The sequence below is a fragment of the Haemaphysalis longicornis genome, unplaced genomic scaffold (assembly GCF_048455015.1).
Source record: "Haemaphysalis longicornis isolate Haplotype H1 unplaced genomic scaffold, Haemaphysalis longicornis Haplotype H1 scaffold_14, whole genome shotgun sequence".
Lineage (NCBI taxonomy): Eukaryota > Metazoa > Arthropoda > Arachnida > Ixodida > Ixodidae > Haemaphysalis > Haemaphysalis longicornis.
The window spans coordinates 60,348,281-60,374,647 of record NW_027526245.1 but is presented as its reverse complement, the minus strand read 5'-3'; the positions used below and the strand labels follow the sequence as shown (position 1 = coordinate 60,374,647).

Genomic DNA, 26,367 nt, shown 5'->3' with positions numbered 1-26,367 from the left:
TGTTATGTCGTTTGTAGTGTAACATTGACATCTCGATCTGAAGTCAGCAAATCATTGCATAACCAACATTTAGGGTACAGGGTGTACAAATATACAGAGTGTTACGATGATCATTGCAACACTTTAAATGTTTTTGTCAGCGCACCATTCTGAATTCGCGCTCAAATTTCACACGAAGGTCGAATTTCGTGGTCTATTTATTTGATACCAAGAGCACCCACAGCACTAACATTTGCATTCTCAAACAAAATAAAAACAATTTTCGCCTATGGGAAAATAGCGGATGGGAAAAATGGTGGTCTAAGGGTTCCAGGCTCAGTCCCAAGCCTAGGACCCTGACACACATTGTGGGTGTATGCGACAAATCTACCCTACACCCGCCGGGGCTCCCCCCCCCCCCCCAAAACCTCCATCTTTACATGGAACTTTGTGAGAGACCGTTGGCCAGCTCCATCCTTGAAGATGAGCTGCGCCTGATGAAAAGTGCTGTTGACTCAGCCAGAGCTCAAAGCATCCTCGCATGACGACGCCTCTGTGAAACGTTTTCTCGATTTAATTAAAGTTAATTCCCTCTCTCTCTCTACGAGCAACCATTTCTGCTGCTTCTGACTTCACTAAGCTACTATCCTTCCCAGAACCCAATTGCTGCCAGCTGTCGTTGAAGTGTCATTAGCACACTGTAATCGCCGGTGCTTCCTTGTATTCAGCCAGTCAGTGCGCCCTTCCTTCCTTCTAGCGCGTCTGCTAGCGGGTGGAAGGTGGAGAGAATGACATCCCATTGAACGCCACCTGCCACACGTAGCAGGGGAGGGGGGAGGGGGCTCACGCCGACGCGGGACAGTTTTCGACTTCTAGCGCTGCAGATGACCTCGTGTAAAAGATAAAACGCCGTTGAAGCTACGCGTATGACTCGCCGGGGTGGCTTTTTGGCTAAGGCATTGTACTGGTCAGCACGAGGACGCGGGATCGATTCCCGGCCGCGGCGACAGCTTTTCTGGGGGAGGCGAACAGCAAAAACGCCCATGTGTACAAAATTTCGGCACATGTTAAAGATCTTCATGATGTTCAAATTAATCCGGTGCACTCAACTACGGGGCGCCTTATCCCTGCGTTGGGCCGGCGCGTTTAACACTGCAACCAATCAATCGAAAATATGGGTACATAAATTCCACAAACCAATTTATTTTCATAGAAAGCTTTTGGCTAATTTTTCAAAATACGTTTGCGTCAGCACTCGCGTGCCTGGACTCTTCATGGTACCTAGATAGATCTCGAGCACGCAGGCTCTCTGCTACCCTTTATACTTTGCGCGCCCCAAAAAGAGGCGGCGCGCTGTTGAGTAATATACCTGCCAACCTACATGCCCACCATGCAGACGATTTAGAGACAAGGGGTGGCCTGTAACGACTCGGCAAGGGAGGTAGGGGGTGGCAAATCTGCTACACGGTGACACCCAAGGATAGGGTTAACGCATTGACGCAACCCCGGGGATGGGGCGCGCCGTTGTGAAGGCTGCCGGATTCATTTTGACCACCTAGGGATCATTACCATGCGCCCAAGCCTCGTACACATGGCCGTTTTTGCTTTTCGCCTCGATCAAAAAAGCGGCCGCCGCTGCGGGGAATCCAGCCCGCGACCTGGAGCTCAGCAGCCCAATGCGTAGCCACTAAGCCACCGTGGCTGGTGCCACAATTCTGGGGAGGATGCTACAACGGGTGAGATTGGCAGGGGGCATTGGAGGCACCGAGGCGCTGCCGACTGGCCAGGAGGTTACATGGTCGCCTTCCAGAAGACTGAGCCAAGGATGCATTATTTGGAAACGAGGTGCAGTCCGTCACTGGTTGGCGAGAGGAGCCGGCCAAGAGGCTGCACAGCGGCCGCTACGCCAAGTCATGTTTCAGGGCGCAGCTCTGAATAAGCGCCCACACCTGTGGTTTCGCGTACCCCCCCAGCGTCGGCCTCGTTGTAACCGAGGGAACGAAGAGGCCACCGAAGATAGAGCGAGCAGAAAAGCGGAGGATAAAAGTAAGGTGAAAGTGCGAAGGGCAGGGACTTGCTCGTTGGCGGCGCCATGCTACGACATAACCACAGAGTTATGGCGTATGGCGCGCCCGAGTTATAGCGCGCCCGAGCTATGTCGGGCGCGCCGTCGTGCACTCGCTGATTACGCGATTACTTCCTGAGACGCAGCAACTATGCGCCGCCGCCAAGGAAACTGCAGTTTGCCTTGCATTCAATTTTTCGCTCTAGCGAGTATTGTAATCGTCAATTATTTTTCTATCCTCAAGAAAACAACTGCATGATATGATACTGCGGGTTTATGAGACAAGAATAAAACTAAATTAAAGTATGAAAATTAAAGAAACCTAATTAATAAAAACACACTTGCGGCCATAAAGACTAATCCTTTACATTCACCCACATACACAGCCCTAAGTGTCCCAGCGAACCCTTAATTTCGCTGAAGTTAGTTTTGTAATGGTTGACCTACGATACAAAACATTTTACAGCGAATTGTACTGTTAAAGGAGCTCCTCAACACTTTTTGTCAACGCTTTTACATTTTACGTTGCACCTGAAAGCACTAAGAAAGCTATCGCCATTGCCAGGAAGTAGCTGCAGTGCGTGATTGGCTCGTCGCAGCGGGTACGCCTTCGTCTCTGCTTTGATTTTGTGACTGTTTTTTTGAAGTGGCTCTCGCATGCGTTTCTCTCCTGCAACTTGGGGAAAACCGACAAATAGCCGCTTCACCGCTGTAATGACGTAAGTCAAGCGGTCGAAGAACGCCACGGCTGGCAAGAAGAGAAAAATATTTCTCGGAAGTTTCTATGTTGTGTGATGGGCATAGAGTAGTAATTTTAGTCTGAGGAACTTCGTGACCCATAAATACTGGATATGTTGGTCGACTACGTTCTGCAAGCATCCAGGACTTCGAGAAAAGTTGCCGGAAGAGTTACAGGGTCCCTTTCATTTGGACAAGATCAAACATTTACACAATGAAACCAACATTATGACTATGGTTTTATTCCGACGGGACAGGGAAATCTGATAACGCTAAAATTGCAGAAAAAAAATCCGTTGGAACCGGTTCAATCCGGAACGGAATGGTCCTTCGGACCTGAACCTGAACCGAATCCGAAAGTGTTGAACCCAAACCCGAAAAGGACCCGAAAATATATCCGTTCGATACCCTGTGTGAGACACTTGCCAAACAGTCAGGGCACTAGTTATACGAGATTTATGAATCGGGGCTCCCTAGTTTAGCTTTCCTACTTCGACTGCGTTAGTAATACTGCTTGCGCAGTTACGCCTCTCTTTATTATTCCTGCATCATGTAAAAAGGCCTTGGAACCTTCTTTAAACCTCATTTCATACAAAGACTTGTTCTACAGTAAACTGTATTGGAGGGGGGATGTTATCCCATCGCAGATGAAACTGTTGTGCAGTTGGTGTATACAGCTCTGCAGTAAAAGTCTCTTGCATTCGAAGCACGAAGCTCTCTAGCACGATGCGTAAAACGTCTCCCGGTGCTTTTTTAGTACGCGTTAGGTAGCGCTTAACCGCGAGGCGTAAATGGGTGTCGCGGTGTTTTTTAGTACAGGTTAAGTTTTAGCGTGAGGCGTAAACGAGTTTCCCGGTCTTTTAGTAACGTGACAACCTGAGACGACGATTATGACGACGACGATAGGAGGCCCCAACAGGCCCAACCCCTAAGTGGCTTCGCTTGTAAGAAAGAACTTAAAGGCGTTGATTAGCGCTCCGAGTAGTTAATGCTACACATTAGCGCCTTCAATGATAGGGCGCACCGTGGTCCGCGACACCTTTTGGAAGCCATGCGCAACCTATTCTAGAGATTGAGGGAAGAAAAATGCACTTGTTTGAGTGAGTTGCGAAGACTAAGAAGAGATAGGACCAAGGTTGAGGGCGCATATCCAGGACTTTAGTGGTCAAAGCTCCCACTTTTGCCCTGTTGATAAGATCTCACTGATCCTCCAGCCTCCCATGAATCCTTTGAAGTGTAATTTGCTTTTCTATCAGCCATAATATTGAAAACTTTGTGTCTGCATAGAATAGATTCGCAGACGCTCTATGTGCACTGGAAATAGGGTTCTTCGCCGCTTGTGGATACCTGTTCTATTATTCTGCCATCACAATTACGTGACACGGGATACTCACTATTCTGCATCTTTTGAGGGCAGACTTCACGATGTTGTAAATTTTGTGACTCGAGCGCAATGCTCTTGAAAACGTCGTAATTTCAGGCCAATCCTCCAAGTGTGCATGTGCAAGAAGAAAGGAACAACAGAACGGCAACTTTAGTTCTTTGCTGGCTGCATTCCAAAATATTGCACATTTTTTGTGATGTCCTCAAGCGAACTCTTTAAAAGGACATAGACATCTCCCCTGAATCATACAATTCGCGTCAGGGATGAAAAAGTGTACTGTGCCCAACGACCTTCTTGTGCTGATTGTATTGTGTCCTCTGGACGTGTCGCATGATTCACCGCATCGGTCAGAAACCTCGGGAACCTCGCTTATATTTCGTTAGCAATGCGCTATTGTGGACATTGTCCATTCGGCACAATCGTAGCCGCCGACCTGGTTGCATCGTGAGGCGTATGTTGCTGCGGGACTTTTGAAATCTGCGCCAGCGAACGTTGCGTCGTTGCAGATAGGGCTTAAAGCTTTTAAGACTAGTTTTTCATGCAAAAAAAAAGCAGGATAAATCGCAGTTGGCCGAACAGCACGCTGCTACTATGCAGACTGGAGTTCAGTTTCAATGGGATAATACGTTTTTTTTTCGCAGTGGCCACTTTTTAAACCAGACAACTACAACAACAGCGCTTGTGTGCAGAATGGGACACATAAGGTTTTTGCCTGATTATATAAAGAAAAATGGCTAATAAACAAATAAAACTGTGGAGCAGCCGCTAGCTGTGGTCGCCATTTTCCGGCCCTTCCGAGTGGGCGTGTGCACGAATCAAAACGCCATTAGAAAGTCTGTATTAGAAAACCACGAATCTGTATTTAAAAGCATCACAAAACCAGCATGACACATTTAAAGTAACCGCGAAGTGTCGTTTGGTTTCAGGCCTCATGGGGCACCCAATGATTGATTGATGGATAAATTTTATTTGTGAGCCTGAGGCGCAGATGCTAGGGCACCCGCCTTTGGAGGTCATCCTTAGTTCAGGATACCCTGGCTGCGGCTGGCTGTCCGGGCCGTCGTCACCAGGTCTTGCTGGATCCTGAGGTCCGGGCTATTCAGGCAAGTCATCCACTGCTCATAGAATGATTTGGGGTTGGGATGGAGATGCGGGGTTTTTTGACACTCCCATACCTGATGATATAGGGTGCCAGGAGAAGGACAGAAAACAGGTCGCTTTTCCATTTCACGTGCACAAGCAAAATAAACTGTACCTCATTCCGCGCGGGAAAAGCGTTCTGCAGTTCCTAAGCCGCGTGGTTGTCACCGAGCATTCCTGAGTTTCTGTTCATATAACGGACGGAAGCGGTCATTCTAATCGTCTATACCTCTTGGTTTTGGGGGACCAAACCGAAGACCTAAGCTTCTTTATTTTAATAGCGTTGTTATTTTCACCGCGATGTATATACAATACTAGTAAATTGTCGGTTGGGCAAACAATACTTATTTCGCAATTGAAGCACATAAGATGTCATAAGTTGTCCCAGCGCATGGCAGCCCTGCCAGAATGCAACGTCTAAACCTGTTTGTTTTTCTGCCGCAGATAATTGGTGTCCTGCTGCTCACGCCAGCAGCAAGCGAAGACCCAGCTCTGCTATCTGGATTCGACGGCGCGCCAATTCCCAGCCACCAAGCGCATCTTGTGCGCATTGCGCACTTGGAACAAACCCTCGGCGATTTGCCTGGAAACAGGCCTGCTTCGGTGACTTCATGCGCTGACGCAGATCGCCACAACGTGAAGACGGCGCTGCTGGGAGACTGGTGTGGTATAAAGACTGGGCAGCTCTCAACTAAAACCACAGGGCACGGCAGCACTGCCAGGATTCAACGTCTCAACCCGTTTGTTTATCTGCGGCAGGTGAGCAGGCGTTATGGCAAATGTATTCGTTCAAATTACTTATTCCTAATAGTGCTGCCGTGCCTTAGGCAGTTGTGTGCACAAATGTGTGACATGTGTGCCTCTATTAAGGAATAACTGTTGCTCAGTGGTGACCTTGAAAGAAACCCGGGACCCCATATGACCAAGATCATGAAACAGCCTCAAGTAATTGCAGATGACATAAAAGAAATAAAAGAAGAACGGTTGAAATCTATTGAAGCGAAACAAGAACAAGTAACGTTACTGGAAATCAAGATCACGTCCTGTGTCTCCCAGGTAACTAATCTTCAAAAAACCGTTCACTACTTGGAGTTAAAAATACACCACTTAGAAAACCGGTCTAGAAGGTCACATATACCTGTGTACGGTGTACCGGAGGAGGAAGACGAAAATCCCGAAACCCTCGAACAAACTATAAGTGAGCAGATAGTTAAAAACATACTGAAGATCAAACCCGTTCCAACAGAAAGAATTCACAGAATAGGTAAACAAGACGCTCAAAAAACAAGACCAGTCATACTAAAACTCCTCGACTTTCGAAACAAAGCAACCATTCTTATAAACTGAACCAAACTAAAATGAACCGCTTTCTCTGTTGGAGAGGACTTCTCAAACAAAGTAAGAGACATTAGAAAACAGCTTTGGCAAGTTGCAAAAACAAGAAAAGAAGCTGGAGACAAAGTATTTCTGATCTATGACAAGTTAAAAGTGAACGAAGATCTGTACCGATGGGATGAGGAAACAAATGCTATTGCGCTCATAACCGCTGGCCGTCACAGCATCACCCATGAACAAAAACGACGAAGCGGAAGCACCAGGCGAGCCACAACGCCGCAGCCAACGAAAGAAGTAACATTTCTTAACATTAACACCCGCAGCATGCTTCCAAAATTAGTACCGCTTGAATCCCACTTCTTGAAATTGAACCAGACTTCGTAGCTTTGACAGAAACGTGGCTGAAAATGAGATAAAGGATTTTGAGGTAACACCCCTCAACTACGTTTTCATTCGTAAAGATAGGCCCACACGTGGGGGAGGCGTGGCCATCTTAATAAAAAAAGGCCTTTCCTTTGAAATACTTTCAGAGGTTATCGGAGTCGAGGCAATATCTTGCAAGCTTCACTTCACTTCTCGCCTAGTATTTGTTGGCTGCGTTTATCGCAGCCCATTGTCAGACAAGGATAGCTTGCAAGCATTGCACAGGTATATGCATCGGCATGTACTCGGAGCCAGGCTAATCTTGCTCGGCGATTTTATTTTCCCGATACAAACTGGCAAACAATGCAACACCACAGCGCATGCTCGGTTGTGCTACTTGATATCATGTTGACATTTAATCTCTCCCAAATTGTAAAACAGCCTACCCGTGTTCAAGGGTGCTGTTCTAATGTACTCGACCTGGTGTTCTTAAGTGATCATTTTCCTGCAGATCAAGCACAGATCGTAATTCTTATAGGCATATCGGGCCACGAAGTTAGTCAAGGCTCTGTTTCTATTTTTGACATCTCAATACCGTTCAACTCCTATACTGCATATCTTGACATTAACCATGCCGATGACACCAGCATACTTGATCACCTTTTCCATGAACTTGCTTTGTTTGAACTACTTGCGAATGATTCAGGCAAAAATATGGAAATCCTATGGGCGAGGTTCAAAGCGGTCGTAACACACTGCGTTCTAACTATGTGCCACCTAAAACAAGAAAACATAATCACTGGATAACGCGCAAAATTAATCATTCCAAGCGTAAAGTAAAACGCCTCAGAAAAACTTTGCTGGCAAAACCTATGCCACAAATTCGGAACAAGTTGAGTCAAGCTCTTAGTAACATGAAATCCCAAATAAAAATGTTCAAAGCAAACTATTTTACAAGTACGCTACCCAACTGTTTGAAAACGTCTTCCCACAAATTCTGGAACTACCTCAATCCCAAAAACCGTAATAGGGCCGCGGCCCCGGAAGAAAGCAAAGATAAAGCAAGCTCGCTAAATAACTATTTTCAATGTTTTTAACGATTGTTCACAGAAATGTGCGTGATGTCATTTGCAACCATCGACATATTGAACCACTTGTTGTGACAGAGTCCGGAGAGCCTAATTTGTTGTTGAAATTACAAACTAAAAAGGGTGCCGGTCCGGACAACTTGCCGAACGAATTTCTTAGGAGATATGCTGAATGGGTAGCCAAATACTTGTGTATACTTTTCAATAGTCCCTATCAACCTGTTCCCTCCCCCAAGAATGAAAAATCGCTAAGGTAGCTCCTGTTCATAAATCTGGTAGCGAAGCTCACCCATCAAACTTCAGACCCATCTCACTCCCCAGCACAACTTGCAAACTACTGGAACACATGATTCTTAAACATCTAACATTGCACCTTGACCAGAATCACATCTTATCGCCATTACAACACGGTTTTCGCAAAGGACTATCCACAGTTACCCAACTGGTTGAACTAAATCATGACATCTCCCTCAATATAGATTGCAGAAAACAAACCGATTTAATTGTATTGGATTTCTCAAAGGCTTTTGACCGGGTGCCACACAAAAAATTTGTAAGAAAATTAGAAGCAACAATAGACACAGGTCCCCTTACTGACTAGATAGACATTTATCTGAGTAACCGAACGCAGTACATGCAAGTCAATCCCGAAAGTTCTACCATAGCCAATGTTACGTCAGGTGTACCGCAGGGCAGTGTTATGGCGCCCATCTTATTCTTGATCTTCATTAATGATTTACCTACTCGCATTGGTGTTAATGTGAGGCTTTTCGCCGATGACTGCATACTTTACCATGAAATTAACGCTCCAGAAGATCATGTAAAATTGAACAATGCCTTGCAGTACATATCTAGTTGGTGTGCTTTCTGGCAAATGCCCCTGAATGTAAAAAATCTTCTCTCTTGAGGATAACCAGAAAAAAAGCATGTATCTCAATTCTTTTAGGTTATAAATAACTCTCCACTTCCGGTAGTGACTGAACACAAATGTCTAGGTTTAGCTTTAACACAAGATTTTAGATGGGATATCCACATTAGCCATGTCACATCAGGTGCATTAAAACGACTGTTTTTCCTCCGTAGAAGTCTCGGTTCTGCGCCACATGAAACAAAACTTCTCGCCTACAAGGCATTCGTTAGACCCGTCTTAGAATATGCAAACGTCGCGTGGTTTCCCTTTACAAACACTGTCATAAATGCCCTAGAACGAATACAACGAAAAGGGATAATATTTGTTTATAAGAAGTACAGGATAACAGACTCACCTGCAGAACTTAAAAAAAAGCAGGTCTCTTAACTATAAAAAACCGCGCTAAACTGGCACGTCAGAAATTGCTGTAGCAATAATTTCACTAACAGCTAAACTTATAACAGCTCAATGTACATATCATACACATAAACAAGGCCAACACGACAAAAGCATTCACAGAAACTGAATGTATATCAGGGCTGTACTGACTGTTTTAAATGTTATTTTTTTCAACTAGCAATTAGTGAGTGGAATAATTTGCCAATCACTATAACAAACAGTCAATGATTGGAAACTTTTTGATCCCTGCTTCAATGTTACTTATTGCCTTTGGAATGACAAACTGAGTTTTTTTGTGGACAGTTTGAAGTGCTCACTATTCGTTTTTCAGTGCTAGTTGGTATTGATGACCTTTGGTATTGATGTAGTAATAATTGTACTGATGTAGTCATAAAAAGTATTGCTGTCGGTTTTGTCTCACACGGATTGCAACATTTCTGTGAGTACCCTTTGTATAAATCTTGCACTTTCACAATGTATGTCCCCTTCCTGCAATATTCCCTTATTGGGATTGGCATTATGTGTAAATAAATAAATAAATGGTCCTCAAGTAGCTTCATATGACACACACACACACACACACACACACACACATATATATATATATATGTATATATATATATTTATACATATACATATATATATATATATACTATATATATATATATATATATATATATATATATATATATATATATATATATATATATATATATATATATATATATAGTGGGTTCGGATCCCACCCGGAGGGCATTTTTTCTCCACTTTCTTTCTTTCTTTCCACATTCTTTGTCTGTTTCAATTACCTACCACATCCTCACCTTTGTTTCCGAGGTTTTCTTGACTGCCAACCCTTATTTCTGTCTTATTTCAACGAGCTTCTCATTTCCTATTCTGATTCGCTATATATATACATATATATATATATACTGTGTGTGTGTGTGTGTCCCTCGCTTGTCACCGACCGTAAAGGCTCCGATTCGTGTTCCTGCGCGCTTTAAATGCAAATGTGATAATTCCCTACTACGTAAAAGTCCGGCGTCTGCTTCACCTGGGAAAGGTCCCCAATATGGCCGATGGTGCAAACAGGATAAAAATAAATGAAGCATAGTTGAGTAAAAATAGGTGTCCGTTCAACTTAGGCGTACAAAATGAGTCCATCAAACATTCCCTACACCGCGGCAGATCCTGCCCTCTAGCTGGCTTAAGGTAGACCTAGTGGATGCGCTGCTGGTTTAACTTCGAAAATTTTAGAGACATGCACTCCGGCTTACAGAAACAAAATTAGCATGCTGCCTACCAAAAGTAGCGAAGTACGTTTACTCTAAGAGGTATGTGTATGGCTAGGAAGGACCTATTTTGAGCCTCTCTATCATAATGCAGACATAGGAAAAGGAGGAAATAGATGAGAGACGACATCGATTGTAATGAGAAAACACTCGCACAACTGGACACGTTCCTGCCGTCTGTGCTGTCTTTTGTCATGGACTCTGACGCATCTACCTCAGCAGCAGCAGCAGCAGCAGCAGCAGCAACAGGAGCTGTGAAAATGCAGGCACAGATTCGAGTAGGAGCTCTAGGGGGCTGTGGGAAGATTTTGCGGTGATGTTGAAGATAATACTCTAGTACATGACGACGGCCATGTTGTTATTTAAAATTATTATGAGAAAAATAATAATGTTGCCAAGATGAAAGGAATTATATTAAATTACCCTTTATTGACATATTTAGGACCCCACGAGGTCCCATTAGGAGTTTATGGGCGCCCGGAAAGTAGACATTGATAATTTATTACTACTATTTGTTTTGTTATGCCATGGAAAAACGTGGACCCGCACAACATTTGTGGATCGTAACAATAAAAGTAAGTAACCATGCGCCTAGGTACGGCTTTTCTCGGTCGAACTAGGACGAGCAGAGCGATAAAGTTGTAAAAACTATGCATAGATTTAGGCTCGCGCCTATAGTTTCTATTCACTGCTGTGCCCGCATGCGGGCTACACTAAGTTCGTGCTGCCATGCGTTTCCCGAAGAATCTGTTTTGCTTAGGCGACGCTGCAGTGGTTACGTTGGCCTCCACGAGATCGCAGTGCTTGTCTGTACTAGCGCCCGAAAAAGCACAGCAGATGACTACAACGTGTTGTTCGATGTTCCAAACTATGTCCTACCGAACGCAAAGTAGTATACCCATGCCAAATACGGTTACGAGCAGCACCATACGATCTAATTATCGCCAGACAATGTTGAAGTCGTCGCACGACTATATAGAACAGTAAACTTTGGAGCCTAGGTATGCGCGCAAATGCGTGGCAGCGTCGTGATGGATCGAGCCGCGTGCGTATTCAAGTGAAAGCCGGTTGTCACTCAAGATCTGTTACTTGTTCAAGGACAACAAGAGAAATACTGTAGCCTAAATTCGCAGCTCGGAAGCCAAGCCTAAGTGATTTGTTGAATGTCCGCTTCCGATTCTCTTGCGGTTGTGCGGCTGGGCAGTGCGAGCATTGCACGAATTGGGAGGCGGCATCGCATCCAGTAGCAGCTACGCGACCATTTTAGCTAAATCGGCGTACGCGTAAATCATTTCTTCAAAACCATGCTTTGGTTTTTGGATTCGACCACGCATTCAACGGCACTTGCGGCGACATCCGTGGTTGTAGGCAACTGCAGCGTAAGCCCCTTCCACGCCGTATCACTCTCGTTTGCAGTCGCAGTTTCATTCTCCGGGTATGTGAAGTGTGTGCGAGGGCAAGTGAAGTGTCGTCACATAGTGTGAGTGCAATTAATAATAAATCCGTTGACGCAACCACCGAGAATCGGGTTAACACACCGCAGATGATGCATGATAGTGTTTTTCTGCGAGATGCTGGCGCAAAATCGCATGCGTAGGCACAACAGCCCCGGTCGAGGCGGGGTTCAGTGTTCCCAAGCGAAGAAATCGTCCTCTAAACTTTTTAGTGAATACCATTTATACGAACATATCAGGCGATATTATGAAACGGGCCGGATTCCGAGCTAACATACGGTGAGTTTATCAAAGCGTACCAATTTTCTGGTGTATGCTTTTAATCGCTGGATCCTAATTGGTGTTCACAATTACCCACTTGGCTGGCCTTCAAGCTTACGAAAGCCGTCCAAATGAGAAAATCATGTGTTGTAACTGTGCTACAACACTGGCGAGTGTGAGCGCAGACGGAAGGTAGGCTGCATTTTGTTGTTGGAAACTTGGAAACGTCGCGGTCGTTCGTAGGGTCCGCTACTTCGGCATCAGTGATGACTGTAACAGCCTCCACATCGTCGTCAGCACTTGTTATCTCGTGTGCCATTTTGCGATTTCGAACGACGGATCAGAATGCTGACAGCTGTATATATTCCCTCACCAGGCACTCAGCACCATCATCTTCGACATTCGAACACCTCTCGTATGGATCCGCGCAACAAAGCCGCTTTTCACTCGGAACGCTCCTGATCGACCGCGCCGTGCTGCATTCGTCTTGAGGTCCGGTTTAAGCGCATTATGGCGCTCGACAAATTTGCAAAAAATTTCTAATACCTCTCCAGTCGACAAATTTTCACTGGTCTGTGCTCGCCAAATAACGTCCGCCGTCGTCGCTAAATCATAATTGTTCAGTTTTTTGTCAATATGCCTCCGAAACCCGTGCCGCTGAGAAAACAAACACGCACGACTCTTCATTGGTGTCTATGTACAAGCACCTTGGTTAACCGCTCAAGCACGCAGAAAAAATTCCAGAAACCTAGCGCTTTAAGCAGGTTCCCATCCTACTTTATTGCAATTCGCACCCATTATTACCGCGCATTCTCGCTTCCATGCAGCTTCCACCTTTGCTAGCGTGCGAGCAGCAGGTGTTGAAGGCCTTCAAGGCGACGCGACGCCGCCTCATCCACACCCAGCGCGGCAGCAGATGCAAAAGGTACAACTACCATCACCGCATTCTCCCCGTTAGGAGGAGCGCGCTTGCTGGCGTACTTGTGGCGCAGTCTTCAAATTTGAATGGACCAGGAATCGTAAGCTCGATATACGCGTACAACAGCCGTACACTGGTATTTCTATTTCTAATGGTATTTCTAAGTGATATTAGGACTGTTCGGTATATAAAATAATTTGATGTTTTCGTGTTTGCTATAACCATGTTTGACTGTATGTAAAGTTAAACCCGCTCCAACCTGAACTAGACCCGGGTAAAAGTGATACGCCGAAGATTTTCAAAATTTGGTATTGCGCAAAATTGTGATGCTCATGGACGCCAGAAGCAGAATACCTACAGTACAGTTTTTTTTGTGAGCGCTGTTTTGAAACATTATTACGCTGCTTTTAAACGCTTCGTTTAATTTACACCAGTGAAGTACCGCACCACTCGAGCCTATAGGGGGAACGCAAACTGTCGGGAGCGAATGATCTACTCACATGAACGGTGGAGGTGAGCCGGAGAATCGTGCGGCTGCCGTACGTTACAGCGCTTCCGCGAACGTTGTGTTGTTTCGCGACCAACGACATGAGGCCCTACTAGACTAAGAACATGATATTGTGCCTTTCCGCCGAGCCTTCCAAGTTTTCCTAACACCACCTTTTGCAGCGCACCGTGGCGGTATACTGCGAAAAGGGAAACCACAACGTGCTTTAGGGTCACTAATGTCAAGTGTACCTATGATGCCTTTTCTTTTAGCGAGCCCATTGTTTACTGTAAATGGTCTACAGCGGGAGGTGTTGGTAAACAATCTTCCCAGTCTGTGTGTGTGTGTCTGTCATGAGGTCACGACAGCAGTCACACGCTCTTAAATTATGGTTTGTATTCACGCGTGTACCTCTCACTACTTGCAAGTTCATGTTTAGAAAACTAGTTGCAATAGGCACCATGCGCAGAATCAAAACATGCTTAAAACTCAGGCTTATACCGCTCGTCACTACAAATGCGTTTTTAGTAGATCACCTAATAATGATCCCGATATTGATTATCAGCAGACGCAAGATGAAGGTGGGTGCGTGTATGTTCGGGCCTTCTTTAGAAGCCCCTGCTATCAACAAGGAAAATGAAATTTGCTCACACTACTAGCCAAAAGTTAAAAATGCAAGAATAAAATTCGGACCAAATAGAGCCACCGGCTTTCGCGGGGAATTAGTCATCGTCGCATATTGCAACTGTGGCAGAGTGTGTGCGGTGTGTATTTCATTTCATTTTCAATACTGCAAGTCTCATACGAGACCAAAGCAGAAGGGCATCAGTTCTTGGATACACAACACACAGTTTTCAGTTTCACATTTGTACAGCGCATATTTGTCAGACAATGTCGAAGAGGACACAGGCTGGAGGTAGAAATGCCTTAAGGGGACTCGAGGCCTTTACAAAATTCAATAGGTACATTTTGAAAAAAATGGCGTTGATTTCATACAAACACTGAACAGTCGGTGCATACTTAAAGATGGCATACAAGACAGTTCTACTTATCAAGTAGACAATACGACACTAGTTGTACCCAAACACAAGAGCACTGGCAACAATACACCACAAAAAACATACACTTTGGTAACGTAGAACCAGTTATTGCAACCAGAAAAATAAATTCGTTTACGCGCAATTGTACGGGAACATTTATACAACAAAAATAACCGCTAGAAAACAATACGGCTCACCAAAAGAGAAAAAGATAACTAAAAATTATTTACACAACATGTCCTCGATTTTTGAGGTGAACTCTGACATTGATTGTATACTGGTAATCGAGGAATCTAAACTATTCTATTCTCTTATTGAGAGGGGAAAGAATGAATGCTTGAAGCAATCGCTGTTAAAGGTGTATTCGGTAATGGTGTACGCATGTTTGTGTCTTAGTTCTCTGGATTCTGCTAGGGAGATGTATTTTGATGCATCGATGCGGCTGCGGTTACGAAGCAAGTTGTGTATAAATTTTAATCGTGCCAGTTTTGCATTTGTCACTGGCGTAGGAAGACCAAAAGATTCTCAAAGGTTAGTGGGCGAGTCGGTGCGTTTATACTTGTTGTAGATAAACTTTACGGCCTTCCTTTGTACCCGTTCTAACCTTGCAATATGAGTGGCATATTGAGGAAACCAAACCGTGTTGGCGTACTCTAAAATTGGACGGACGAATGTTGTGTAGGTTAAGAGCCTAGTTTGTGTCGGTGTAAGTGGTAGCCGCCTTCTTAAGAAAAACAGCTTGCGCAGAGCTGAAGCGGTGACGTTGTTTATGTGCGCTTCCCATCTCAGATTGGAAGTTATTGTGACACCGAGATATTTCTGCTGCATAACTCTTTGTAAAGGTGTGTTCTTTATTGTGTAAGTAAACTCAGAGGGAAACTTCTTTCTGGTCACCGTCATACAGACTGTTTTTGTTAAGTTTATCGAAATTTGCCATTCTTCACACCAGTGAGCAATCCTTTCCAATGAACTATTTAGTGCCTTGTGGTCATCGCTGTCTCTAATTTCCCTGTAAATAATGCAGTCGTCCGCGAAAAGCTTAATTTTGCAGTCTATGTCGGCTGTAATGTCATTTATATAAATAAGAAATAATAATGGCCCAAGGACGGAGCCTTGGGGCACACCTGACTTAACAGAAGCTATCCCTGAAAATGCGCCTTCGTAAAAAACAAACTGTTGGCGGTCGCTAACGAAGTCTTTTACCCCATTCATAATCTCTCCACCCCCTATTATGTTTTCCAATTTTGAAATCAGCTTGTTATGACAGACACGATCGAACACTTTCGACAAATCAAGCAGTATTATATCTGTTTGGGAACGGTTATTTACAGAAACGGCAAGATTGTGAACAACTTCAGTAAGCTTGGTAACAGTTGATAACCCTTTGCGAAAGCTGTGCTGGTGGGGAGACAGAAGGTTGTTATTTTCTAGAAAGAGAGTTAAATGCTTTAGGATTATATGCTCGAGTATTTTGCATGACGTACTGGTGAGCGATATCGGTCTAAAATTAGAGGGAAAAGCGGTATCTCCGGTTTTGTGTATTGGAATAACCTTCGCCACTTTCCATTCGCATGGACGTTTAGCAGTTTGAACAGATTTGCGATATATAAGGCCTAGGTATTTACTGCACCACTCTTCATATCGTAACAGAAAATTGTTGGCGATATCATCAGGGCCGCATGCTTTTTTGGGGTCTAAGTTCAGAAGAAGGTTAAAAATACCCTCGTCACTTATAACTAATGGTTCAATTGGCTTTGCAACAAGCGGAATGATTGTGGGAGTGATACATCAGTGAAAACAGATTGAAAATAATTCTTGAACACATTGGCCTGACTCGTTCTTTCGCTATCGGTTAGAGATGAAGTTGTTCCTGTGCCGGGCCGAAAGTGTTTCCAGAATCAATAAGGGGGGCTCTTAATGTAGCCGGGTCGCGCGGTGGTGAAATAATGTTCTGTAGCAAGTTTGTCTTTCTCTTGAACTCTGCAACAGCACTTGCCAGGTTAGACATGCGCACTAAATGTTTGCCTTTCTTTTTGATTACATGACGTAGCCTTTTTACTTTGCGCTTGGCCTGCAACACTTCGCGTGTCACCCACGGATTATGTTTGCGTTGCCTTTTAGCCTTTAGGGGAATAAAATTGGTAATACAAAATATGACAATAGCCTTGAAGCTCGACCATATGCGATTCACATCAGTCAATGAATCGACAGCCAAGCTTGAAAACTTATCAAATTCGTGAGCCAAGTAGGCGAGAATGTTAGCATCATCAGCGTTATGAAAATTTCGGACAGTTGTTATTGTTGATCGCGATGTTATGCTAAATCCTAGCTTCAATTTACAGATTGGTATGTGGTGATCAGAAATCCCTGGGATGACATAACGACTGCTTTATTTGGCGAAAACTGGCCACTAATCAAAATAAGGTCAAGAATTGCTTTTGTTTTCTCTGGTATTCTTGTTGGTTCTAAAACGATCTGCTGTAGGCTGAAATTTAAAATTAAATCAATGAGTGTTTCTGATGACACTTAAGTGTACTGCATGCTGTTCTTATCTATATCAGGAAGGTTGAAGTCCCCCATGATAACTCGACGAGAATTGTGAGCATAACTTTGAAGATATTCTTGCACCGTTATAATAGAATCATTCCCGGAAGAGGGGCTTCTGTAAACACAACCGGTAACTATGTTAATTCCATCGCAATTAATTTTACAGAATAAGCCTCAGCGCCCAAAACATCAGGAAGAGCGACAAAAGGAATAGACTTGCTTATCAGCAGGGCTACGCCACCACCGCGCGTGGGCCGATTTATCCGGATTACTGCATAGCCCGGAGGAGCGATCTCATCACTGAAGATATCAGGCATCAACCACGTTTCTGTGATAGCTACTATGTGTGGTTCTTGGTCTAGCAGTAATTGTTCAAGGCATGAAGTCTTATTTACTATGCTGCGGGCGTTTACAGTTAGTATTGTTATTTCTTCGATTGAGCGTTTCGTCTCGTCTTTGGACAATTTACAGTGTCGTCGTTTTTTTGCAATGGTACCCTCTCATCCTTTAAACCGCCCCAGACATAAGCGATGTCGTTAATATACAGCTTCGTGTATGCCAACGCTACTTTGTCCTTTTTTTCTCGGTTGGATTTTGCACTGTCCCACAGTTTTTTTCTGATTTCACGAGTTTTGCGAGACAAATCCTCTCCTATAAAGAGATCAGTATTCTTGAGTTTGAAGCCATTCTTTAGTATCGCCGCCTTTTGCCTTGAATCGAAAAGTTTCTTAATAACTGGCCTTATTTTGTTGGGTGCAGGCCTGCCCAGCCTGTGAATTCTTTCAATATGAACCGGCTCCACCTCAAGAATACTTACTATGATATCGTTATTGACAGCGCGTTCAAGTTTTTCGCTTGTTTCATCCTTCGTTTCTTCTAGGCCGTAAACGATTAAGTTTGATCGTCGGCTACGCTTCTCAAGTTCCTCAATTCGTTGCTCGAGCTTTTGGATTGTGCTAGTCATAGAAAAAATGTGGTCCTGGCAGGAAATAAGTTCTTCTTCGATTGCGCCTAGAGCATCTAGTTTGTTGTCGATATCGACTAGTCTTTTTTCCTTGATTTCCTTTATATCCGTTGAAATTTCTTTCAGTTGTTTCATAATTTGAGTAAGTTCAGGTCCGGGATTGGTCTCTACGTCGCCCCCCAGCAACAACAGTCTTCCGAGAAACAATGCGCAGTCACACGCAAAGTCACACAGCCGAGGGCACGGCAGCACCGACAAACAGCGGTCACTTGAGTAGATACATTTACCAAAACGTTTCCTCACCTGCACGATGAAGACGAAGTGGTTAGAACACCGCATCGCTACGGTGCCGCCGTGCCCTGTGGCCGCCGAGCCCGTGAGTGGCGAACTTATAGGTGGGTCCCGGAGGTGCGACCATCGACCATGGCTGGACGCATGCGCCGAGATCCGACCATGTCGACGATGGCTGTTGGCTTTGACAATCTCGGGCGATCCGTGCGGGAGCCGTGAACACATGGCTCGTCGTTGCATTTCTCCCGTCGTCGCTTACAGGCAGCGGCTTTACGGTGATTTCAGTGCAGGATCGACGTGGTAGGCCGAGTAGAATCTGCACGATGAAGACGAAGTGGTTAGAACACCGCATCGCTACGGTGCCGCCGTGCCCTGTATAAATCCGGAATAAATCTCCTCTATGCCCATTTTTAAACAGCAGCGGGAAGCCACAACGCATCATTTATTCTTACGGCTGCGTCCTTAATCACCTGTAATGGCATCGTCTTCGCAATTTGGCGCCTATGTTTATTGACAGTTTTAGATTTCCAAAACACAAGTCATTTCAATAAGCGGGTCTTTATACGGTGCAGTGTGAGAAGATATCAATTCTAATGATAGCAATAGCGCCTATGCGAAACGAAGCGGGGGGTCATGGCATAGAGCGGTGAAGTGCGAGGGACACACTCTTCTCGGTGACGTTCTGGTAATACGCTGTGTTGTATAGAATTTGCACGAGGTAATACCGGTCTATTAAAGACTTAGAGTGCATCACACAATGAGACAGGTGTTAGTGAAAGCAGCAAACGTTGCTTTATAAGCTAACGAGTGTGTTTATGCTTAGTACACAAGAAAACCGCGTTAATTTGCGGTGACATGAACGGGAAAAAAGCACGCTATAGCTAAACGTCTTGCAGTAAGTTTGTGCTCTTGGTATATTTCTGCATTGTGTGCAAGGGCTATGACAATTCTCAACTGCCCTAAGACCCGGCTGCATACCCGGGTCCCGATCGTCCAGAAGCGCTAACTTGTAAAATTGAGCCTCAGTAGCGCCGAAATTGGTCTGGCGTATGCAAGAAAATACGGCCTGTTACAATATTGTGTCCTCATCCAGGTGACCGCTTTCGCAAACGATACCGAGAGTGCTTAACATGATTAGCGAACACTAAAAATATACGTCGTTAGCGCTAGTTTATGCCGAACCAAAACAATCGTCACATCACTCAGCCTCCTGTTAAAACTAAGCGGCGAGTGTTTTTGCTTTTGTTGGAGGAATAGCTGTTTGTGAGGTTCAACTTGGAATTGAGCGCCACAATATTCCCCAACGTCACCACCACGCACATCTCGATCACTTGCACTCGTAGAAATTCTGAAACAGTGGAAAATGGGACGCCACGTTGTCCAAAGAACGGCACGTTTTACACTTCAATGTATATTATGAAACATTCCTGCGTGGCCCCGTTGCCTAGAGGTAGTATATTGGGTTTGTTTTGTGGGAGTACGCGGTTCGAATCCAGCTGGAGGGGCTGGTTTTCTTTTCGGAGGACCCCTTCCAAGAGGGCGTTCTTTGGGGGCATTGGAACAGACAGCACCGGTTGCGGACTAACCGTTCGTCCGCTCACTATTACTCTCTGCATGGTGGAATGATTGTGTCCAAGGCACTTAGTTTCCTGGTAGGCGAATTTTTGGTCCTTCTTGACTAAAGGTGCTTTTTGCCCTTACCTGTATTCCGTGTGCTAAATTGTTTGGTTGGTCATCCTCGTTCCAGGATAGGAATGGTTCACAATTTTTTTAGGCAATCTACACAAAAGAAAACAATGGGAATGATAATGGTTTAGCGTATTAGGTAATTGTACGCAGGGTAAATATCAGGCCTCTCGTACGAACCACGGATGCTGATGTAGCCACACCCGTTTCAATAGAAAGACACCCTGAACAAACGAACACTTCTGCATTTTACATTGCCCATCCAACGTCGAACACAACCTCACTTGTAATTTTACTACATTTTTTTCTTATTCTGTCAATACACGGACTTCAGGAAAACCAACTGAATGCAATGGGTTGATATTGATAAACGTAATAAATGACCACGAACACATGCTAAAAAACTCTTCCTATGGTCGGGATCAAACATGGTTTTCTCGCATTAGGAAGACGAAGTGCATTCAATCGCCCTATTCGGATGTGGTCATGACAATTTAGGCATTTTACGTTGACTTCTAACCATGGTGCATGAGAGGGAGCTAAAGATTTTAACCGTCTTTCTCTTTAAAAAGGAGCTATTATTTTTCGTAGGTGGTATTGCAGCAAAACCATATCTTTAGAGAAAGTCCGCTTGTCTCCTTTCTAGCTGATCGCTAAGAGCTGCTGATATGATTGAGTGCTGTAAGATGAGCGTCTATTGGTTCTTTCTCCTGTCGTGCTGTACACCTTTATTTTTATACGTATGGAAAGTGTACACTCTCTACCCAGAGTACCGCATCTTTAGAGCTACGTTCTGTTAGGCTTAGCGAGGCCCATAGCCAATAAACAGACCTACGTATGCGTCTGTTCTTCCAACGAGATGTACTTTCATTCGAGGAACAATAATGCCGCAGTGACCCACTAACAAAAGTTCACACGCGCCTCCAGAGCAGTACTGCTCCCTTATATTCCTTCAGTAGTGCTACAGACGCACTACAGACAGTGCTACTTACGTACTGATAACTTCATGGCTGCAGTGTGTTGGCCAACACTTGCCCTGGAATCGTTTCCCGGAAATCTGACATCTACCACTATATTCACGCTCGTTATGAGTGAGATAGCTGGGACACTGATTTGTTGGACCTATTTGGGGTACACAGCACTGCCAGAATCCACAGCCTACATCACCCGTTCAACACCCAGGGCAACACCGGCACCTTGAGGCATCGCGGACGGCTGATAATAGAACAAAACATGCTGCTGAATACCAGCGGTGGATGTAAGGCCTACAGTGTGGAACACACAAAAACTGGTTCCTGTCCCTACTCAAAGACAAGTTCTGACTCCAATGTTACAGCGGTTCCTATCATACCACCACTCGGTATAAACCGTGTGAGGTGTCGTCTTGTTAGCAAGGCTAAAACAGTGGCTGGTTGGTTATACATCTTTTTGGACCGCGCTGTTTTAAAACATAGATAAGGGAAGAGCAGGCAACCATGGGAGCAAGCGCGAACTAACAAATGAACAGTTTCCACAAAACGCAAAGTTATACATAAAAAGGTCCAGTCGCAAAAGACCTTCCACGAGATGCGCTATGATGATAAACGGCTGAAATTGACAAAAAAGGACACTGCGAACCTATGCGGCCGACTGGACCTTGGGAATCTCGAGAAGAGCGCTAAAGAGAGTAAACAATTATGCCTCTCACCTTCGTTCTCGGTGAAAACGCAAAAGCCAGAAAAGCCGTTTAGAGTGATCATCGAAGACAAGGACACATGGCAGAGGCACATCGCGAAATACCTACAGCTCCATCTTGCAAAACTGCCGGTTCTAGACCCGTTCATTGATTGATTGATTGATTGATTGTGGTGTTTAACGCGCCGACGCAACGCAGGCGATGAGGCGCGCCGTAGTGGAGGGCTCCGGATTAATTTTGACCACCTGGGGATCTTTAACGTGCGCCGAAATCTCGAGCACACGGGCGTTTTTCTTTTCGCCTCCATCAAAAAAGCGGCCACCACGGCCTGAAATCGAACCCGCGACCTCGTGCTCAGCAGCGCAACGCCTTAGCCACTGAGCCACCACGGCAGGTTCAAGACCCGTTCATGATTCAAAGATCACAAGAGGTGATTCAATTCCTGAAGGGAAAGGAACTGCTAACGTGCGCGTCGGTCGACGTGAAGGACATGTATTACCATATTCCGCAGGGAGCAGCCTTGGCGACAGTACAAGATAGTATTGATAGCTTTGGAAGCATTATGTCCCAGAACTAATGCGGCAGAATTGTCAGTGGTTTTTTTGGAATTGATTCGGGTGTACCTACAGTCACTGTACGTTCAGTTTGAGGGAAGATTGTGTATCCAGCGCGAAGGAATTTGCATTGGGTCATGCCTAGCGCCGGCCCTCTCTAATCTCTTTATGGCACAGGGGAACCGTTGCTTAGCACCACAGCTTAAAAAACTGCGCGTTTTGGCTGCCATATGCTATGTCGACGATTTCCTCCTGTGCTTTCCCTTTCACAAAAAAGCCAGTGTCGATACAGAAAAAATTATTTCACTGTTGAGAAAGGCGTTTCAGGGGCTCGAATTTACATTCGAATTGCCAGAACAGTCGATCATCAGGTTCTTGGGCTTGCAGATACTGGAAGGTGATAGCCACACGTGCTAGGGATACATGAATAGAGGGGACAAGGACCTGGTGAAATACGATCGGGCCACTTGAAACTAGTGAAGAGAAGCATTGCATATTCTGCCTTGATTCAGAGCCCCAGGAAGTCTTGTGCGCACAAGCTGGAGCAGATACTCACGTTGGTAACTAGACAGGCCAAGAGCAAGCAGGTTTCCTGAGGCTTTGTTAGTGTCAGTGGCTGAAACAGCGCTAAAGACTTCACTGAAGGGAGGGACAGTATAAGATGAGCAATCACAGAAGAAAATGCGGCTGGTAGTACTACCATATATCCATAAAGTGGCGCATGGGCAAGAGAAGATTGCTGTAATACATGACTCCCCAGCTTTTTTTACAGCGCCGAGAAAACTGATGTCTTTGAAAAATGTCAACAATGCGCAGAAACCCCGAGATGCCTGCTCCACCAAGCAAGAGCACGAGTTTATAGAATGCAAAAAAGATGGTTATCATCTACCATTGCCATGTGGAAAGGGCTAAGATGGACAGTCGGGCCGCTGCGTCAACGCAAGGATCAACGAGCATAGGAAGAACTGCCAGCAGATTACTCACCCGGGTAGGCTTGCCGATCATTGCCATCATTGCCACCAATGTCCCAGCGATCAAGACTTCACGAAGACAAGCGTCATCGGCCGAGGTAGAAAGAAGATAGAAAGAGAGATTCTTGAAGCCTTCGCTCTCATGAAAACAGACGCTTGCATAGCATGCCGTCAGTCAACCTCACAGATAGCGAGGTAGAATTTCCTTACGCCTGCGCAGAGGCGCTGCCACGAAAGCGTGTTTTTGACGGGTGGAAATCTTCTTGTTATCAATTTATACGCTGAATCGGACCAGTGACTCTTTATGTATAACTGTGTCTCGTGGAAAATAAATCAGTTGTTTATTCGCGCTTCTTGCCGTCCTTGTGTGCTCTTCGCTTGTCTAAGTATTAAAACAGCGTGGTTCAAGTAGATGTCGTGTTGCTCTCAAAGCCATCAACTATACATAAAGCTATAACGCAGGGCATTATTATATCAAAGAGAAGTTGCATTGATTATGCAATGTCAGAGTGACACGAACAATTTAGGAGGGTCAATTTGGAGGAAACGTCTTTATCACAATTTCTGTGGGCTTGGGAACAAAATCGGATGATAACGGGAAAGGTGTAAATTTCTTTCATGCAAAATGTTTGAAAAAAGCGTTAGGACCTGCAGCGTCAACCTACGCGTTGGATGTTCTGCTATATCAGGTGGCAGAGTGAGCGAATTGCACCTAAGTTTTTTTCAATTGGTATGAGTTACTGGTTCTGGTATTGTAAGCTAATTGTCTCTAAACTAGTTCCAAAGGTGATGGGCTGAAAATTGTCCCACATCCTCAAAAAAGATTGCGTTGGAGCCGGTCATCATGCAAAGCCACATGTCTTGTGCCGGGAGCGAGTGACAGAACGATTTTTAAAATTCAAGGTGGTTACGTCTGGGTGCGCCCAGAGAAACCGACGGATGATTTGCTGAGAAATACAACAAGGACATCCTCCTCGATGTTTGGTAGAGAAATGCTGACATTAACGCCTGACTACGCCGGAACTACCTACATCCGCACAATATCCGCCCGAGTATGGCTTGCGAGGGCAGCTGGCCCTCCCTTGACCGGTGGTGCAAGTCAGTTATGTGGGGTCACCGGCTCTACCCTCCAACCTATTTCTCAACTTTGTTTCAAAATATGAAGTGGTTTGTAAACCTAGAGAAGAGCTGCGTCCAGTGCTGAGAATCGGTGGCCACAAAATGTAAGAGCGAAATTTTACCACTCCACGTCAGCCAGGTAACTTTAAAAGACGTAGTAAAAAGTTTTCGTTTATCACTTTTTGAATATTTTTGGCACTCGAGTGACGTCAATCCAGATTATTTCAACTACTGGCCATCTGTTTTTCATATTTATTAATAAAACACTCGGAAGACACTATACAAATAACAACAAAAGCAACGCTGGAGGTGCAAGGCGCCGCTGCTGTTGGGAGCACACCACAGGGTTCCCAATTTCGTTGTCAACTATAGCTGCTGGGGTGCTTCCAGCCAAAAAGCCAAGTCAAATTGTTTATGAGCTTTGGTCTCTTTATGCGTTTATGCTGCGACAGAAGAGCAACTGCCACGCTTGGTTCATTTTTTTGTTGTTACTAATATTAGGCCATGAATGTTCAGAAACCTTATTTTGAGGCGATTAGTGTGACATATTCGACCGTTATAAAGCAATACTAAGTTGAGAGCAAACTGATCGTGATTACCCGCTGCTGCAAATATCCTACTCAAGAAAAATCTCTCGCCCTCAAACGTTTTCATATTGAAACAAAAAAATAAATAAAGCAAACGCTCAAAATGAACAATCAGTAAATAATAATGAACGAACGCGGCCACAAAGATTTAGAGTGCATCCTAACAACTTGCAAGAGGCCTGGGGAAGTGACATATATGCACACTCAGGACGAAGACAACAGCACAGTTTACAGTAGTAGCAATTCCTAATAGCAGCAACACGGGAATGTTCTACAGCATTAAGCGGTGGCGTTACACCCGTTGAGTTACCCACAAACAGTGATACCACCTTTCTTCCAAAGCAGGAGGGTAGCAGGTTTTGGATCCAGTTCCGAAGATATATTTTCAAACATGCAATCGTCCATGTAAAGCATCTTTATGGGTAATCGTGTGGTCCGATATCGTACACTGATTATCCGGTTTTGTGGAAGTGCGGCAAGATCTTCCGACTGAACACTGTGCTTCGGTATTTTGTGTTTTTAACAGTAGTAGTAGTAGTATTATGAAACTCTATTGAGCCTTGTAAATAGGAGTGGTTCCCTAGTCCAGGAATCCAAGTGATGACCGGGCGACCGACTCCCTAGATGGCAGTAGTTGCTGGACGTCCGGGTGGTCGCTGGTAATCAGTTTCTCCCACAGCTCAACAGGTCCCTGTAATAGGGCAACTGTTGCGTGCGACCTTCTAAGCAAATCCCTGTAGGCTTGGCGTTGCTGGATGACAAAAATTCGTCTGCTGCAAAACGTTACTCTTCCGCATCACATGCCTAACAAACTTGGAGGCGAAAGCCTTAGCTACCCATTCCGCAGAAAAAAAAACGCCGTCATTGATGTGTTCAGGTTGGTGAAATGGCTGCCGATGTAGAAAGAGAGAGAGACTAAACTTTACTTTGCAAATGAGAACGTGGTCGATTGCTCCTTTCAAGGTCCCTTTGAAGCTTGCTGCCTCCTCCTCAGGTTCAACCATCCGAAACTGAGTTTCCCTGCTGGAGTTGGCCAGTTGTCTTTGCCACAGCTCATGAGAAGGGTTGAGGATCACGTGAACACTAATGTTTTTTTCTTGAAAACCGAAACCATTGGGT

The 26,367-nt window shown here is 44.8% G+C and overlaps 1 pseudogene; it reads left to right on the top strand.

Annotated features, from left to right (window-relative positions):
• Positions 1 to 5,714: 5,714 nt before the first annotated feature.
• LOC144164930 (uncharacterized) lies at positions 5,715 to 6,991 on the top strand (annotated as a pseudogene).
• The last annotated feature ends 19,376 nt before the right edge of the window (positions 6,992 to 26,367 follow it).